The sequence below is a fragment of the Eptatretus burgeri genome, chromosome 7 (genome assembly GCF_056783735.1).
Source record: "Eptatretus burgeri isolate ZD-2024b chromosome 7, Ebu_testis_v1, whole genome shotgun sequence".
Lineage (NCBI taxonomy): Eukaryota > Metazoa > Chordata > Myxini > Myxiniformes > Myxinidae > Eptatretus > Eptatretus burgeri.
The window spans coordinates 22,568,187-22,585,486 of NC_140967.1; the positions used below are offsets into that span (position 1 = coordinate 22,568,187).

General features: G+C 43.0%; 1 protein-coding gene across 6 annotated transcripts in view; it reads right to left on the bottom strand.

Moving 5' to 3' along the window:
- WDPCP (WD repeat containing planar cell polarity effector) overlaps positions 1-17,300 on the bottom strand; it is a 210,720-nt gene extending 193,420 nt beyond the window's left edge. For 4 of the 6 annotated variants that reach the window (XM_085887675.1, XM_085887669.1, XM_085887672.1 and 1 more), the window contains exon 1: positions 17,175-17,300. The gene's annotated coding sequence lies outside the window, so the exon portion shown is untranslated. The other 2 variants (XM_085887673.1, XM_085887671.1) reach the window with 2 other exon arrangements.

Here is a 17,300-nt window from a genome sequence, read left to right on the forward strand (position 1 = left end):
TCCTCCGTCGTGCTAAGTCCTTCCTCGGCCCTCTTGAGCTCCTGACCACTTACAAAGCTTTTGTCCGTAGCCTGATGGAGTACTGCTCTCCCCTCTGGGCTGGTGCTCCTGCCCCCCACCTTTCTCGGCTTCACGCTGTCGAAACCAGGGCATTTAAGATCATCGGCATCTCCCGCAATGAAGCTGAGTCTTTGGGCCTCTCACTCAATCACCGCAGGTTGGTCGGTGGTCTTTCTGTCTTCTACCGACTCCTCTCCAGCCTTGGCCCCCCTGCTCTCTCTGCGATTTGTCCCCACCACATTTCCACAGGGCGCTCAAGGTCCGCCAACAACCCCCTTCTGGTAAAACTACCAAAATCACGAATCACTGCTCATCTTCACTCTTTCATTCCTCTTTTTCCCGCCTTTGCAATAAACTTCCTCACTCTATTCTTTCCCATTCTTCCCTCCAGGCTTTCAAAACAGCTGTTCACCACCACCTCTTATCTTCCCCCATCCAAATCCTCGATCTTTTCTACCCCCGATAATCCACCCAAGCCCACTTCCTTCATTTCTCCTGCTTTCCTTCCTGAAAGTCCCTGAAATGTCCATCTTCTCTTCGCCATGTTCCCCGTCCCATCCCCATCCCTCTCCCTTCCACAGTTCACCTAATGTGTCTATTCCCCACTGTTTTGTCCCTTCCACTCCCGCCCCTCTTGTCTCTTGCCTCCTTGCTGTGAGTTGTGTGTTAGCTCTCATACGAGCCTCAACCAAGGTATACAAAAAAAAAAAAAAAAAAAAAAAAGAACAACGTGAGTGAGACTTAGAGATCCTCCACGAGGATCTCAAAAAAAAAAACTTTAGTATCTGCTTTCTGTGGATTATTTTACGTCAAAAGACCATCCTTGCATCACAAGTTGGGAATTCTGCTCTTTGTATTTGATTGGTTTCTCACTTTCACTCGAGAAGCTATTAGGATTCACCTTCACTTATTGTTGGTTGAAGTTGCTTCATTTGCATACTTTACAACAAATTCCTTCCAGGTTGCTATACTTCATTCTTTTGGTATCTATTCCACTTCTTGCGCTTAATCCTTATTTGCAGAGCAGCCTTATCATCCAATGGGGTTTACCATTCAAGTTTTTTCTTCTCAGTGGAACAAATTTCTCAATGCAAGTCCTCATCATGCTTTCAAATAACCTCCATACTTCTTCCCATGTGGTATTCTGCATCATTTCATCCCAGTCCACTGTACTTAGTTTCTTCCTCATACTCTCATAATCTATCTGCAAGTTCCCTGTCCTATAATTCCGCGGCCCACGAGCCACTGGCGGCCCCTGGTGGCCTAAAGTGCGGCCCCTGATGTGTGGCCGATAATACACAAATGTGAAAACACCCCATTAAAACCTTCCATAAATACTATAAAATTGATCCAATGGTTTCAAATGAGTGTTCCAATGCGAAGCGTAAAAGTAACATCACCACGTCAATAGATGGCAGTATGCAAACAATTATGCATGCAGCCCAGTAACCACAACAACAACCAGAGAGTTGGTGTCAAAGCCACCCAATGCTCGCCTGTTTATACATTTATCGTTTTTTAAAAGACTAGTCTAATAATATTTTTTATAAAACATTGCAATGAAGTCTGATGCAAATAATTTTAAAGCAATATGTTGTTCTTCTTTCGGCTGCTCCCGTTAGGGGTCGCCACAGCGGATCATCCGTTATGATCCGCATACTGATTTGGCACAGGTTTTACGCCGGATGCCCTTCCTGACGCAACCCTGGTCGCCTCTTACGACACAGGGATAAGGATTGGGTTTCACCATGATTCCAGGCTGCCCTACACCCTCTCATAGCACGGCCCAGTGCAAAGCACCCGTCCTCAAGCGATCCTCCAACCCAAGCCTCCGAGTAGCCGGATTACAGGCGCACGCCACTACGCCCGGTTATTTTAAAGCAATATATGTATTTGTATATTGTAATCAGGGTTTATTCTAACGTGCAGTTGTACCCCTTTTGTGCAGTTGTAAATTCAAAATGTGTAGTTGTAAATCCAGATTTGTGCAGTTGTCAATTTGTTCTTTGTTTGAATTTGCATGGCTAGGGAGTCATAAACTAGGAAGGAACCACAATAGACATCACTGATAGTCTGATAGCTGACCAAACTTATTTTTTTATTAACCTTACAATATAATGCAATCATACAAATTACATAAATCATAATATATGACATAGACTACCACATTTTACATTACAAATTATATCTTAAACAGTGAGGATTATCAAACGTATTTACAGTAGATGTGAAACCACAAGCAGTTGCTCATAGTCACACAAAGAACAAAATCATAAACCTGAGCCTGAGGTTGACTATGACTAACATTAGAACCAAGTTTCAGGTAAGTCCAACTCGCTAGCTGTCTTTGGCATGAGTAAGATTTGCTGTAAGGTCTTCATTTGCTGTTGATATTGATTTATCCAAATGAGAGACTTGCGCAACTTCCATCCTGGAAAGTGAATCTAGTCTTTGTTTTTTCATGACTTGTCTGTGCATTTCAGATTTAACATGAACATCTGTGACAGCTTTTCGGTACACAGTTCCTCTGGGTAGGGTGATAGGAGGTAATTTCCCCTTTGGCACATACCTTTTCACAACATGAGACTCCTTCATACAAGGATCACAGTAAACTAAGTGTCTCCCATGTCTGTGAAGGTGGACAAAACATCCTTGATCACTGTTGGTTGTAGATGGATTTGAGTTATCTGCTGGAGGGTCATTTGTGTTTTCACTACCTTCAGAAGTACTTCTTTCCAATTCGTATTCTCTTGATTCATCTTCTACACTTTCTGTATCTGCCTCAGACTGTTTGTCTTCATCTGCAGCTGTTGATGTACCTGGCATGGTATCATCATCCTCACCAGGTTTGGATGCTACACCACGAGCTGGACTAAACCATTTCTTGATATCCATTCTGACCGATGACGATGCCTGTAAAAAAAGAATTATATAAATTACCTCACATATACTAAAAACAGTATATATTCGTTTATTTATTTCGCTTTCAGTCTATTTGTATATATATATATATATATATATATATATATATATATATATATATATATATATATATATATATATATATATATATATCGTCTGAAAAGAGACGTTAAAATAGGTATGGGTGACTGGTATATTTTGGTTTGTGGATATGCATCACGTGACGATGATTCATACCAAGAGTTACAGTAGCCCACTCTTAAATGTGTGTAATTAATTAGATATCGTTTTCTTGCAAAATAGCCATATATGGCAGATTGACAGATGAAACTGGTCAAGACACCCCTCAGAATGCACCACAGAGCATCTAGAAATCAAAAATTTTCTGGGGGAGACCCCCCAGAGCCACCCGGCGGGAGGGGATACCCCTCCCACACCCTCCCGCACTCTGCGCGCCTTGCCCCTCCAGGGCTCGGCGCTGCTACGCGCCACGACTGCTGCGCCGTCGTGCTCGGCTGCTTCGCAGCCTCCATTTTTTCCCGCCCCTGCCTCGCATCAGAGTTTGTGCAGTTGTAAATTTTCCTTAGAATAAACTCTGATTGTAATCAGTAAACTAGTACACATATTAAATGAATGGCAAGCGTCTAGTATAAACAGGCGAGCATTGGGTGGCTTTGACACCATCTTAGGTTGAAATTTAAAAAAAAAATTAATAATTTGTTAATTTCAACTTCACTACACCAATAGTATACCCCCAAAGGAACATCCATGCCAAATATCAGCATCCTAGTACACATATTAAATGAATGGCAAGCTTCTAAATAACTTGCACCAAAAACTTTAACGTTGATGTGCTATAAAAAAAAGTTAAGTTCAAAACAGGTCAAAAATTTTAAACACTTGAAATTATTTTTTTATTTCAACTTCACTACACCAATAGTATACCCCAAAGGAACCTCCATACCAAATATCAGCATCCTAGTACACATTAAATGAATGGCAAGCTTCTAAATAACTAGCACCAAAAACTTTAACATTGATGTGCTATAAAAAAAATTAAGGTCAAAAATTTAAAACATTTGAAATTATTTTTTAATTTCAACTTCACTACATCAATAATATACCCCAAAGGAACCTCCATGCCAAATATCAGCATCCTAGTACACATATTAAATGAATGGGAAGCTTCTAAATAACTTGCACCAAAAACTTTAACATTTTCACGCTCACGCTGACGCTCATGCTGATGCTGACGCTGACGCTCACACCGGGGGTTATCGCTATAGCTCTCTGTTCTTCGAACAAGCGAGCTAAAAAAGAGAAAGTGGAGGCAGGGCCTAATAGCAGTCATTTTGGAGTCCTGCAGGCGACGTGGCAGCTCTCACATTGATGTCTTATCGGCAAAAGTGGCCCCCTTCTAAAAAAATAGAAAGATCACTGTTCTAGTTTATCCTGCTACAACTAATAGAGAACATCTAACTCAAAGCCTGTTGTGTCCTGATCAGTTCAGTGTACTAATACTAGCTCTTCCACAAGCCCCGAATGTATACGAAAAAAAACACAATGTCACATGGTCACTCCTTCCTATCATTGGGCATTCAGTCAAATTTTACATGAATTCTTCCTCTTTTGACAACATCAACTCCAAAAGACTAGGTTCTTGTCCATTATACATACATGTGGGTTCAATGACATATAATAATCATTCCTTTCATGGCATTAGGCACATAAGAACTTCTGAGGCAGTTTCATTAGCGAAGGAGTACAATTCTGGATGGGTCGCCACTCAGACGCAGGATACTCAAATGGCTTATTACCCCAGTACACTGGTACTCGTTTTGCCGACCTCGGAAGGGTGACAGACTGAGTCAACCCACCTGGTGTTCTGTGGCAGGGGCTCTAAGATGTTAAGCAAGCCACCTTAACTGTTAAACCAACACCAGGCTTATTCACTGATGTGCTGATACATAATTAAGTCATACAAGCCGGTAGGCAACATGGGTGGTTGCTATATAATTGCATACTAGTCATACAGTTTTTGACGGATCGGGCTGAAATGTTTTGACAAAGAGGTTGATTATAGTGCGCATAAAAGCGTGGAAGCCGATTTTTTTTTTATTTTCAAAAAATATATATACAAATATTTTTCGGATTTTTTCAAAAATTTCAAAGTCCCATTGCTAGGCAATGGTGGCGTCAATAGCAACGGTGCTCAAAAGCATACAACGAGATCCTGATATGAACCTACCAGTCAAGTTTCATCAAAATCGGTTGACTCCTCTGGCCCCCAGAGCTGTCCATTACATACATACAGACAGACGGAAAACCTGAGAATAACGGTAGTCTAGCGACCACCCAATACACAGTCCAAGAACTACAGAGTTCATGAAACAGCTTACCCTACACAGTCTTGAGAAAATGGACATGAGACTTTATTGGAAACAATTTATTGGAAGCAGAAGAGCCTCAAAAAAGAGAAGGAAGAGAGTGGAAGTGGCAACTTTGATTGGTCGAGATTGTGTACAATTGTGCCCAAATACTGTTAAACTGGAGGGTTTTTGAAGTGTACAAAGATAATTTGTGTTCTACAGTGTTCAACAGCATAGCTCAATTGAAATAAAATAAAGGTTTCAAAGGCTGGAGAAGAAAAACAAAACATTGAATGAGAAGTTTACTATCATTGATGTACCATCTCTTACACCACCTTATTAAACACGTTAAATGAGTTTTTCATGCCTGTTGGTTGTGTTCTTTATGAAGTCCTTAAAAGCAGTAAGTTTTCAATTTTGTTTCATGGCCAGACAGGCAGACTGGCTAAAACAATTACCTCACTCCTCGGTGTGCATATGCACTTGGGATGAGACCATACAAATTTGGAGCCAAAGTACTGCTAAACTGCAGGTTTGTGTTCCAATTCATGTTTCGATTCGTGTTCTTCAGTGTTCAAAATTTTTAATTCTATTGAAATATAAGTTCCTCGATCATAGACTGACAGACAGACAGAGTGACCCATTTGCTTAACCACATTCTGCATGACGCGAGTGGGGTTAAAAAAAAACACTTGACTCTGCCATCAGTATGATGTAACTGCCAATTTATGTAGTTATAGTTAAAATCATTCACTACCAGTAAAATGGGGTAATCGAGTTCAGATGATTCTTAGCTCAACTGGAATGTATTTCTGGGGGGCTTATGGGATGGCGCATCGTCCATCCAAAAACACTTGCAACTTCTCTGAAACTACATACACAATTTCGATGAAGCTTGACCACAACCTTCATCACCCGGTATGTACCAAAGTTTGTTCACTTGGGGGGGGGTCTATGGGGGGTTGCCCCCCCCGTAATAGGTATTTGCTTTATTCTCCAAAACTACACACACAATCTTGATGAAACTTGACAAAAACCTTCATCAACCATGATATACCGAAGTTTGTTCACACCATTAAAAAATAAATAAACCAATGTCACCCGCAGGGTGACCCGTATCTTGCCAAAAGGTGACCACGTGTGACTTCTTTAAGGTCACACTGAGGTGAACAGAGCTGCTATCCACCAGGAGCGACGCCTTGAGGAATATCTGCCTAAGAGAGATTCCGATGAGAATCGTTCTACAGAGTAACCATGAAAATATGCTTTTGCCTCATAACGTCACCAAATGACGTCATAATGTCTCAAGCTTGACATATCTAGAAAGCACTCATCGAGGTGTTCAATTTGAGGTACTACACGATATGGTTCCTAAAACTTGAAAATTTGACCTTGGGGTCAAATATGTTTGACCTTAGGCGCTAACCATGAAGGTCAAGGCCAATCGTCACCAAAAATTAATCAGCTGAGCACCAGACCATGAACTATATTCCCATGAAGTATGAAGACGATCCGATCAAAATTACTCAAAAAATAAGGGTTTCGTCGACTCCCCTGATTTGCGACAAAGTGACCTTGACCTTTGACCTTGACCTTCAAAATTTTATGCGCTGAAAGGGACCTCCTATAGGCCTCTGATATGCGAAGTTACAAAAATTTCCAATGATAACTGTGCTCTGCAGAGTGATTTATACGTGATTACAGACAAAAAAAAATCTGAAAGTCAAGGCCAATCGCCACCAAAAATTAATCAGCTGAGCGCCAGACCATGAACTATATTCCCATGAAGTTTGAAGACGATCCGATCAAAATTACTCAAAAAATAAAGGTTTCGTCGACTCTCCTGATTTGCGACAATGTGACCTTGACCTTTGACCTTGACCTTCAAAATTTTGTGCACTGAAAGGGACCTTTATAGGCCTCTGATATGCGAAGTTACAAAAATTTCCAATGATAACTGTGCTCTGCAGAATTTTTTATACGTGATTACAGACAAACAAACAAACAAACAAACAAACAAAAAAACCATACAAGCTGACTAACATATCTTGCAAAAACTTCGTTTTGGCAAGATAATAAATAAATAAAAATCGGGATCAAAGGTGGGGGGGGTTGCCCCCCAAAATAGGTATTTGCTATAACATTGGTTCATTGGTACATTTTGCTGATTCCATCCCACGTTGACTTTCTCAGTATCATTATTCCACCAGTTGACCACCCAGGAGTATTTGCCCTATTTATTTTTTTCCCCAATCCCCGGGATGTGCCGGTCCCAGGCACTGCCACGTCTTGTTGGCTCCTGGGAGGATTCGTTCTTTTATTGTACCTTGACAAAATATGATTGAGAGACATACAATTCAAATATCTTACCTGTCGCATTGACTGGGCCTGGAACCCGTGCGGGGATAATATTGTTGCGGTCCCGGGTTCGGGGCGAGAAGAGCACGCTTTGCAGGGCCGGGTCGATGGAGCAGTGGAGTCGGCTCGACCGATCGCCCGGAATTTAGATCGTACCTTTTCAGAAAACTCTGAAAAAGTACGGGTCCCTTATCGGACCGTGAAGCGTCAATATTTCTGCCACGTGGTACAGGGTTATTCGCCAATTTTCAAAATACCTAGATTTCCACGTGGCGATTTACCGAGTCTCCACACCCTCGACAGCACCCGTACGGAACAAGCCGCTTGGCGTACTTGAACCGTGTGCGATCCGAGCGGTTTATCGCCGAGGTCCGTCGGTCCAAATGTCCCATTACAGCGGCAATAGCCTGGCTAATTTTCCAACACGCAGCACGCGGAGCCAATGGAGGAAAGGATACGAACGAGCGGATACATTTCACAAATGGGGATGTTTATTTACAATAATAATTGGGGGACGAGGGAAGCACGCAAGAGCAGAGTTAAACTGATTAAAAGAAATGCATGTATATACAGCACGGCACTTATACAATTTCCTACTTAACTGACTGGCGCCACAAACACACATTCCCAAAGAATCGGACCAAAATGGTCTTTATTCAGACCTCCAGCCTGGAGGACAGTCGAGCTGGAGGTGAGAGTCTGTTTTACCTTTCCGCCTCATGCGGTCTTCAAGGACCAGGTCGTCGGGGCAGAACTGGACCCCCAGCACGATCCAGACGTCCTCATGACCAGGCTCCAGGCGAACGAAGTCGGCAGGGCGAAAGCTGGCAGGAGAAGACCCTCCGTTGCACTGACCACTCCGTGCGCAGACACTTTTGCACTCTACCACCTTGCACGCAGATGTTCACCTCCTGACAGAACCCCCATCCCTCCTTTTTGTGCTCAGGCGCGAGAGACCTCCTTTTGTCGCCAATCGCCTCCTCATTGGACGGTCCGTTTTCCGACGACTCGTCTCGGCCTCCTGATTGGCCGGGGCCGAACACTCTATCTGGCTAAAGCAGAGCCAGCCTGAGGTGCTGAGCTTCCTGGTTGGACAAGGAGCACGCCCCTGCCCTTCTGGGCGGAGACTCGATCTGAGGTGATGAGGTTCCTGGTTGGACAAGGAGCACGCCCCAGCCATTCTGGGCGGAGTCTCGATCTGAGGTGATGAGGTTCCTGGTTGGACAAGGAGCACGCCCCTGCCCTTCTGGGCGGAGTCTCGATCTGAGGTGATGAGGTTCCTTGTTGGACAAGGAGCACGCCCCTGCCCTTCTGGGTGGAGTCTCAATCTGAGGTGATGAGGTTCCTGGTTGGACAAGGAGCACGCCCCTGCCCTTCTGGGCGGAGTCTCGATCTGAGGTGATGAGGTTCCTGGTTGGACTAGGAGCACGCCCCTGCCCTTATGGGCGGAGTCTCGATCTGAGGTGATGGAAATCTCCGCCCCCCGTACATGATCAGACACACGTAGACAATGGCGTCGAGCAGAGCGAGGGGAAGATGACGCTGTCGTTGATGGTGGTGTAAAAATAAAACACAAGAAAACCTGACTATTAAAATAACTCCACAGCACAGGAATATTTAATTACCCATTAGACTAGGGACGGGACCCTAACTGGCAACACGTACTTACTGATATAACTGATCTATAGGACCCTGGCTGTTGTGTACGATGGGTTCCAGATTCGTAACACACGAGGGGGGAAACTACCTCGAGTTCCCAACAGACTCTCCGGAATCGCAGGCCATCGCACACGGATAACTTTGTGATGCGGCGGGTCGCTAATCGACCGTGAACGTCAATAACTCAACCACGTGACTTAGGGTACTCCATCTAATGAATACCATTTACTTTAAGGTCACGTGGTTTAATTACCAGGGGACACACTCTCGGTATGCATTGTTCAAACCGGATCACCTTACAGGATCAGATGCAGCCGAGCGTAACTGCCAAAGGACGTACTGGCTAGAAAAACAGATTGTTGGGGAATAACGTCTGGGCTAAGCGAGGATACAAACCATGCTGGACCAATGAAGGAAAAGGCGAAAACAAGCTGGGAACATTTCTACACAAAGCATTTATTTACAATCAAGCGAGGAAAGATATGTGGCACAGTCAATGGGGTTTATTGGTATGTATAGCAGCGGATAGCAAGGAATTTGTGGGGTGTGGAAAAAGGCAAGCAATTTCCAAAAGCAGACACAGAGCAGACTTATCCCGTTAGAACTTCTGCAATCTTAACTTATGCTTCGACAGGCGCCATCTCTCACACACACACACACACACACACACACACACACACACACACACACACACACACACACACACACACACACACACACACACACACACACACACACACGGAAGATTAGATCGCCAGAAAGAAAGATTGCAGATGAGGACAAACGACCTCGCAATACCTGGAGCGTTCGGCCAACCAACGCAACCCAGCACGCTTCGGGAGAGGGAGCCAGAAATACTGGTGTCTAAGGTGTGGGAGTGGGAGGTGTGGTGGAACGCAATATTGGGGGGGGGGTGCGATGTCGTGCTCGAGGAAAATGGGATTGCGAGTCAGTAATGATGCTTTGTGTGTCCAAAGGGGACGAGATAGAGGGGTGGAAAAAGAGAGAGAAGATGCATGAGGCGATAGTCCTGCATAGTTCTGCTGGTGTAGCGTGTACCTCCGTGGGACACTCTGCTTAAGTGTTCCCACCTCGTGAGTTGGCGCATTATCTCTGGCTTAGTCACTTTGCCGAGGCTCGTGGAAACGTGCGCTCCACACTGGTCCTCCGGAATAAGCACGTCTCAGTCGCACACCAACCACGACTGAAAAGCCAGCGAAGGGCAGAGGCAACGAGGAGCAGCCAACGCAGAGCCGAGATGAGCATAGAAGAAGGTGGCGAAGAAGAGAGCGAGCAGATCCACGCTCCTCCTTGTATAAGCCACGGGTGAAGGGTGGGGTGACGACCCCAAGGCGACGCGCTGTGACCCAAATCCCGCTCCTCTGTTGGGCCACAGCTCCCCGAGCCAAGCCCTACCAGGCTCTCGCAGCCGGAAACGGTCTCATTTGCCCATTCGGTTTCTAATTTCTAACCAAACTCCCACAACTCGTGTTCCCGGGCCCACATGGAGGACTGCTCCTCGTGCCTCCATGGGGCCGGTCTATCTAATGCTATACCCTTCCCCTAACCAGTGCTCCTTTGCCTGGGCAGCGGGCGAGGATGTTTACTACGTCCTCGCTCTACTGGACTTTGGCTTCCCATGAGCAGTCTCAGCAAGCCTTCTGCCTCCACAGGGGTGGTCGGCAGTGCATTCGTCCCCTGCCAATCAAATTAAATGCTTGCACTGGCTTTTTGGCAATCTCCCACGGGAAATGCCAACGTGTCCGAGTCCGACACACCCACCGTTCGTGCTGTGGGATCCGATTCCTAATATAAAGGTTTTGTCAGAAGAAGAAGAAGAAGAAGAAGAAGAAGAAGAAGAAGAAGAAGAAGAAGAAGAAGAAGAAGAAGAAGAAGAAGAAGAAGAAGAACAAGAAGAAGAAGAAGAAGAAGAAGAAGAAGAAGAAGAAGAAGAAGAAGAAGAAGAAGAAGAAGAAGAAGAAGAAGAAGAAGAAGAAGAAGAAGAAGAAGAAGAAGAAGAAGAAGAAGAAGAAGAAGAAGAAGAGAGAGAGAAAGAAGAAGAAGAAGAAGAAGAAGAAGAAGAAGAAGAAGAAGAAGAAGAAGAAGAAGAAGAAGAAGAAGAAGAAGAAGAAGAAGAAGAAGAAGAAGAAGAAGAAGAAGAAGAAGAAGAAGAAGAAGAAGAAGAAGAAGAAGAAGAAGAAGAAGAAGAAGAAGAAGAAGAAGAAGAAGAAGAAGAAGAAGAAGAAGAAGAAGAAGAAGAAGAAGAAGAAGAAGAAGAAGAAAAAGAAGAAGAAGAAGAAGAAGAAGAAGAAGAAGAAGAAGAAGAAGAAGAAGAAGAAGAAGAAGAAGAAGAAGAAGAAGAAGAAGAAGAAGAAGGCCGAGCTCTCTGAGAGCAGCGTTCGCTTCGCGAGACGCTGTTAAAAAAATATACATATATTATTATGTTTGCCTTAACTCTCCCACTTCGTTTCAAAAGGAACCAGTGGCGTGCAGAGGGGGGGGGGCGACGGTGCGTTGGCCCCGTGCATCCATTGGATGGGGGCATTCAATCAGAGAAGGAAATAAGATAGTAATTTTAAAATTTCAGCAGTGATAAATCAATTTTTGGAGGCTCACCACACTGCAGAGGCAGTTGTTAGCCCTTTATTCCTTGAACATGGTGTACCCTTTCTGTCTAGAGAAAATGGTGCTTCTCCCCATTCCCCCACACGCATGCGCATGATGTACGTGGTGCAACCATCAAAAGCAACAAGCAGACGTGGCTGTTCGTTCCTGCATTTCCTCGAGTCATAACTCGTCTTTTCTTCAGCTTTTTGTGCATCTAGATTCGTTTTTTTTACCTACTCAGGTCAGTGAATAGCTCTAGAACGGGTGCAACTACGTTTTTTATAGGTTTTTTGGTGATATTTAATGAAATATTTACATGGGATGTCGTAAGAGTGAAGCCTGGATGATCAGAGGACTGCTATGGCATTCAATCTCGGAATAGGAGACATTTATTCCTTAACATGTTAATATTCGAATACAGATACCACTAATTTGCAAGTCTATGATATAAATTGCACAAAATTATCATTGGAGAATCAGTGTGAAATAATTTGATACGAAGGAACAAAGAAATGAAATATGGTTTATCCATCTGCAACTGACCGATTGTTTACCATTTTCTTCCCATTTTCTCATGCGTCTTACGGTTTTTGAGATAGAAAATGAAATGTTACGAGTATTTTGTGTGCTTATTATTATCGAGTTTCAGAATGATTGCAGTATAGTTTATTCTCCACAACACAGCGCCCTGCTCAGGAAACAGCGGCAAAATGCCGTTGTTACAAACTCGCGGCGCAACAGGGGGAGCCACATTCCAGCGTCCGTGTGCAATCAGCCGTCCAAACGGCTGATTTGCATAAACTGATCAAGAGGGGCTTTGCCCTGGAAAAGGCCAGCCAATCAGAGGTGAAAGGGGCGGAGCCAGCCTGGGGTGAAGGTTCAGAGGTGAAAGGGGGGAAGCGCCGATTTCGGGTGGCGAAACCTCCAACGGCTTCTCCTCTCAGGCTATAAAAAGCCGCGTTGGCAACACGCAGGGAGTTGGTGGTGGAGCTGTTATCTATAACAATATTATTGTTTTAATTTTAATGGTTTAATGGTTTTATCTCCAATTAAGATTTTTTGTTCTCTTATTATCTACAAATACAAGAATGAATATTTGTTCAAGAGAAAATAAGCTTGTCTCAGAAGTGTGTAAGTTAGTAATCACTTTGTACATATATTTTTTTTTCAGATGTCTCAGATGAAGAAAGTACAACCGAGTGGAGCACAGAACAGGAAAAAAAGAGGGGCAGAGTCGAAGATGAGTCCCATCAAAGAGGGGCATTCGATGCATGAATAAAAAGAAGTAAAGAAGAAGTAGGAGAACCTGGAGAAGTAAAAGATGATGTGGGTGCAGAGAAGGATTTTTCTGATACGGATTCAGCTCGGTCAGAACATAATACTCTCTCTCCTCAGTCTCGTTGTCAGGTGATGATCCATGTGAAGAAAATAAAGATTTTATCATATTTTTGCAAAGAAGCAATCTTGGCTGTTTGAAGAAACCTATTCCAGATCATTTGAAGATGACAATATTACAACATGGCCCTGAAAGATATCAGAATAAAAGTAGTCCATTTGCTGAGAAGGATGGGAGATCATTTTCCAAACAGTGGTTTGATAAAGTTTCCACAAACGGAGAAATTGTGGAGAGAAAATGGTTGTTATACTCTCCATATCGGAAAGCATGCTACTGTTTTGTTTGCTTTTTGTTTTCAAAGGAGCATTTGTCGTCTGTGTCAAACTTTGGAAAGGAAGACGGTTTCTCCTCTAGGAGAAAATTAAATCCAAGAATACCTGACCATGAGAAAAGCCCTTCTCATCGAGCTCACATGAGGGAATACCTGAACCTCGTAGTTCGACTCCATCATTCAACTACGATAGATGCTGAACTTCAACAGCAAATGTCTGCTGAAAAGAAAAGATGGAAAGCTATAACTGAACGGATTGTCGAGGTTATATCCTTTCTGGAAAAACAGAATCTGGCCTATCGTGGACATTGAGGAGAAGGAATATCTGGGTTATCAGAGCCAGGGGAGACAGTCAGTGAAAATACAGGAAACTTTCTCGCAACAATCAGACTTTTGGCCAAATCTGATGACATCTTAGCAAAACACTTGTAGAGAGGGAAAGAGAAACTAAAAAGTGTCACCTACTTGTCCAACATAATTCAAAAGGAAATAATCAATCTTCTTGGTGAAACTGTCAATAAAAATATAATTTCCGAAATTAAGGACGCAAAATATTTTAGCATAATGCTGGATTCAACTCCAGATATTGCCCATGAAGATCAGGTTTCTGAAATTCTGCGTTCCGTTCATATTGATGAAAACAGAAAAGTAGAAATAAAGGAGATATTTCTGGGATTTTTTCAAGTCAACAAGAATGATGCAGTCAGCCTGGTAAATAAAATTCAGGAAAAATTGGAAGAAGACAAGATTTCCATGAATGACTGTCATGGTCAAGCATATGATAACACAGCAGTTATGGCTGGAGTGAGAGGAGGTGTTCAACAAAAAATTCTTGAAGTTAACCCAAAAGCTGTGTTTCTGAACTGCGAGAACCACAGCCTCAATTTGGCCTGTGTCCATGCAAGTGAGGTGCAACCTGTTGTTGTTACATTTTTTGGCATGCTGGAAAAACTCTATACTTTTTTTTCTTCATCTACTTCTCGTTGGGAAGTGTTAAAATCTTTTGTCACTCGGACTGTGAAAAGACAGTGTGACACAAGATGGAATTCCAGCCATGATGCTGTGCAAGTAATCCACGAAGAGTGTGACAACGTTATTGCAAGCCTTCAAAGCCTGCTGGAAGGAGAATTTTCAAGGGAAACTAAATCTGATGTAGGATTGCTAGTGAACTCTTCAACAGTTCCCGTTTATAGCTTTATTAAATTTTTGGTACTCAGTTTTATCATCAGCGGAGAAAGTCTCAAAACGTTTGCAGGATCCGAAAATGGGGTTCCATGAAGCTTCTTGTGATCTGAGAGGACTTATTCATATCTTGAATTTGAAGAATGACGAAATTATCCACAATGCAATAGATTTAACCAATGAATATTGTGAAAATTGGGGAATACCAATTGCACGAACAAGGAGAAGAAGAATAAACCAATGTCACCCGCAGGGTGACCCGTATCTTGCCAAAAGGTGACCACGTGTGACTTCTTTAAGGTCACACTGAGGTGAACAGAGCTGCTATCCACCAGGAGCGACTCCTTGAGGAATATCTGCCTACGAGAGATTCCGATGAGAGTCGTTCTACAGAGTAACCATGAAAAATATGCATTTTCCTCATAACGTCACCAAATGACATCATAATGTCTCAAGATGACATATCTAGAAAGCACTCATCGAGGTGTTCAATTTGAGGTACTACACGATATGGTTCGTAAAACTTGAAAATTTGACCTTGAGGTCAAATATGTTTGACCTCAGGCGCTAACCATGAAGGTCAAGGCCAATCGCCACCAAAAACTAATCAGCTGAGCACCAGACCATATACTACATTCCCATAAAGTTTGGAGATGATTCAATTAAAATTACTCAAAAAATAAGGGTTTCGTCGACCTCCATGATTTACTGCAAAGTGACCTTAACCTTTGAACTTGACCTTTATGTGTGCTGAAGGGTATTGTAATAATACTACGATATGTGTACCCACAAGAGTTTCCGATGAGAATTGTGCTCTACAGAGTGATATAAAGGTGAAAAATCCAATGATTACAGACAAACAAACAAAAAAAAAAAAAACTTACCAAGTAACAGATCTTGCAAAAACTTCGTTTTGGCAAGATAATAATGCCTGGAGAGTCAGCAAGAGATAGTGGACTGACAGCACAAGAATAAATGAATAGAGTAATGGTAGAGATTGTGAACAGATTAAAAACTGAAATTGAAGACCGCAGTGTCCGTCTTCAAAGACTCAGTGACCGATTTTATTTTCTTCTGAACTTGAATTCAGTAGTGATTGAAGATGAACAAGAAAGAGAGAAATTAAAAAGGAATGTTCAGATTTTGCAAATTATTATGACAATGATGTGGTTGCAATTCAGTTGTATGACGAAATTATCGATTTTGTGATGCTCCTTCGAGCTGGAGGGAATATAGTTCCCCCCTGATCCTAAAGATTCTCTTGAGTCTTCACTGCAGTATGGGAGGGATGTCTTTCCGACGCTGTGTGTTTCATACAGATTACTGCTTACAATTGCATTTTCAGTCGCAAGCTGTGAAAGGTCATTTTCAAAACTGAAATTAATAAAAACATATCTGAGGTCTTCTATGTCACAGGAGCGACTGACGAACCTGGCTTTAATAAGCATTGAAAAAGAATTTCTCACAGCTGATGTAAAAAGTGTAGTTCAGGTGTTTTGTGACAGGAGGGATCATTTGGGGAAAAGAACTTAATAAATTTGATTGATTTACATTAAAATCGAATAAAGCGTTTATTTCATGTTCAACTGTGTTTATATATTGAAAATGTTTTCCTTTCTCATAATATTTCTCAGTATATTAGGCCTTATACTTGAGTCTTTGGGGCATACAATCAAGATTTGCCCCGGGCATCACCAGACCTCTGCACGCCACTGAAAGGAACCAAAACGCCACGCTGGGTCCTTTGTTTTACAACTCAATCATTGGATTATTGAAACGAGGACGCACATAGGAAAGGGAAAGAAAATAACAGTGAAGTAAACGAAAAGTTCATATTTTGGCGCGAAATACTAAAACGGTGGTGGGGAAAATGGACGATCGTTTTCACGCCAAAATGGGAAAAATGGCTGCCACGGCAGTTTCTTGGCCCGGGCTACAATCCTGGAGGAGTCGCCACGACGACACAGGGAAGACACGGCAGGAATTTAGAATTTGTTCACAGTGTCGGCGATAGCTCACCGACTCTTCTCAAAGGACCACGGGATCTTTAACGAACACCAATACGGGCAGATGGGACGCCCAGCTTAACATCCATCTGAGGGACGGCACACATATTGATGAATTCACCGTTCCTGTGAAACATTGGGAGGACAGTTTATCGGGATTCGAACCCAAGCTAGACAGCTTAGAAGCAAATGTTCAAACCTCATTTAATCCTCCTCTCTTGGCCTTCTTGCCAGCCCGGGGTGGGGGTGGGATGACTGAAAAAATAAAAAGCCCAGGTACGCGTTGACCACACGTGCTGACGGACACAACAGACAACAAGGACAACGATAAACGAAGGATTTACTTGATCAAACCGTCCAGCATCGTCAAACTCCTTCACGAAAAAACCGCACCGATGTGGTCACTTCACTTAAACTCGGCCAGCGATTGGCTAAGAGCGTGCCACGTGATCTAGCGTGTCATGTGACTG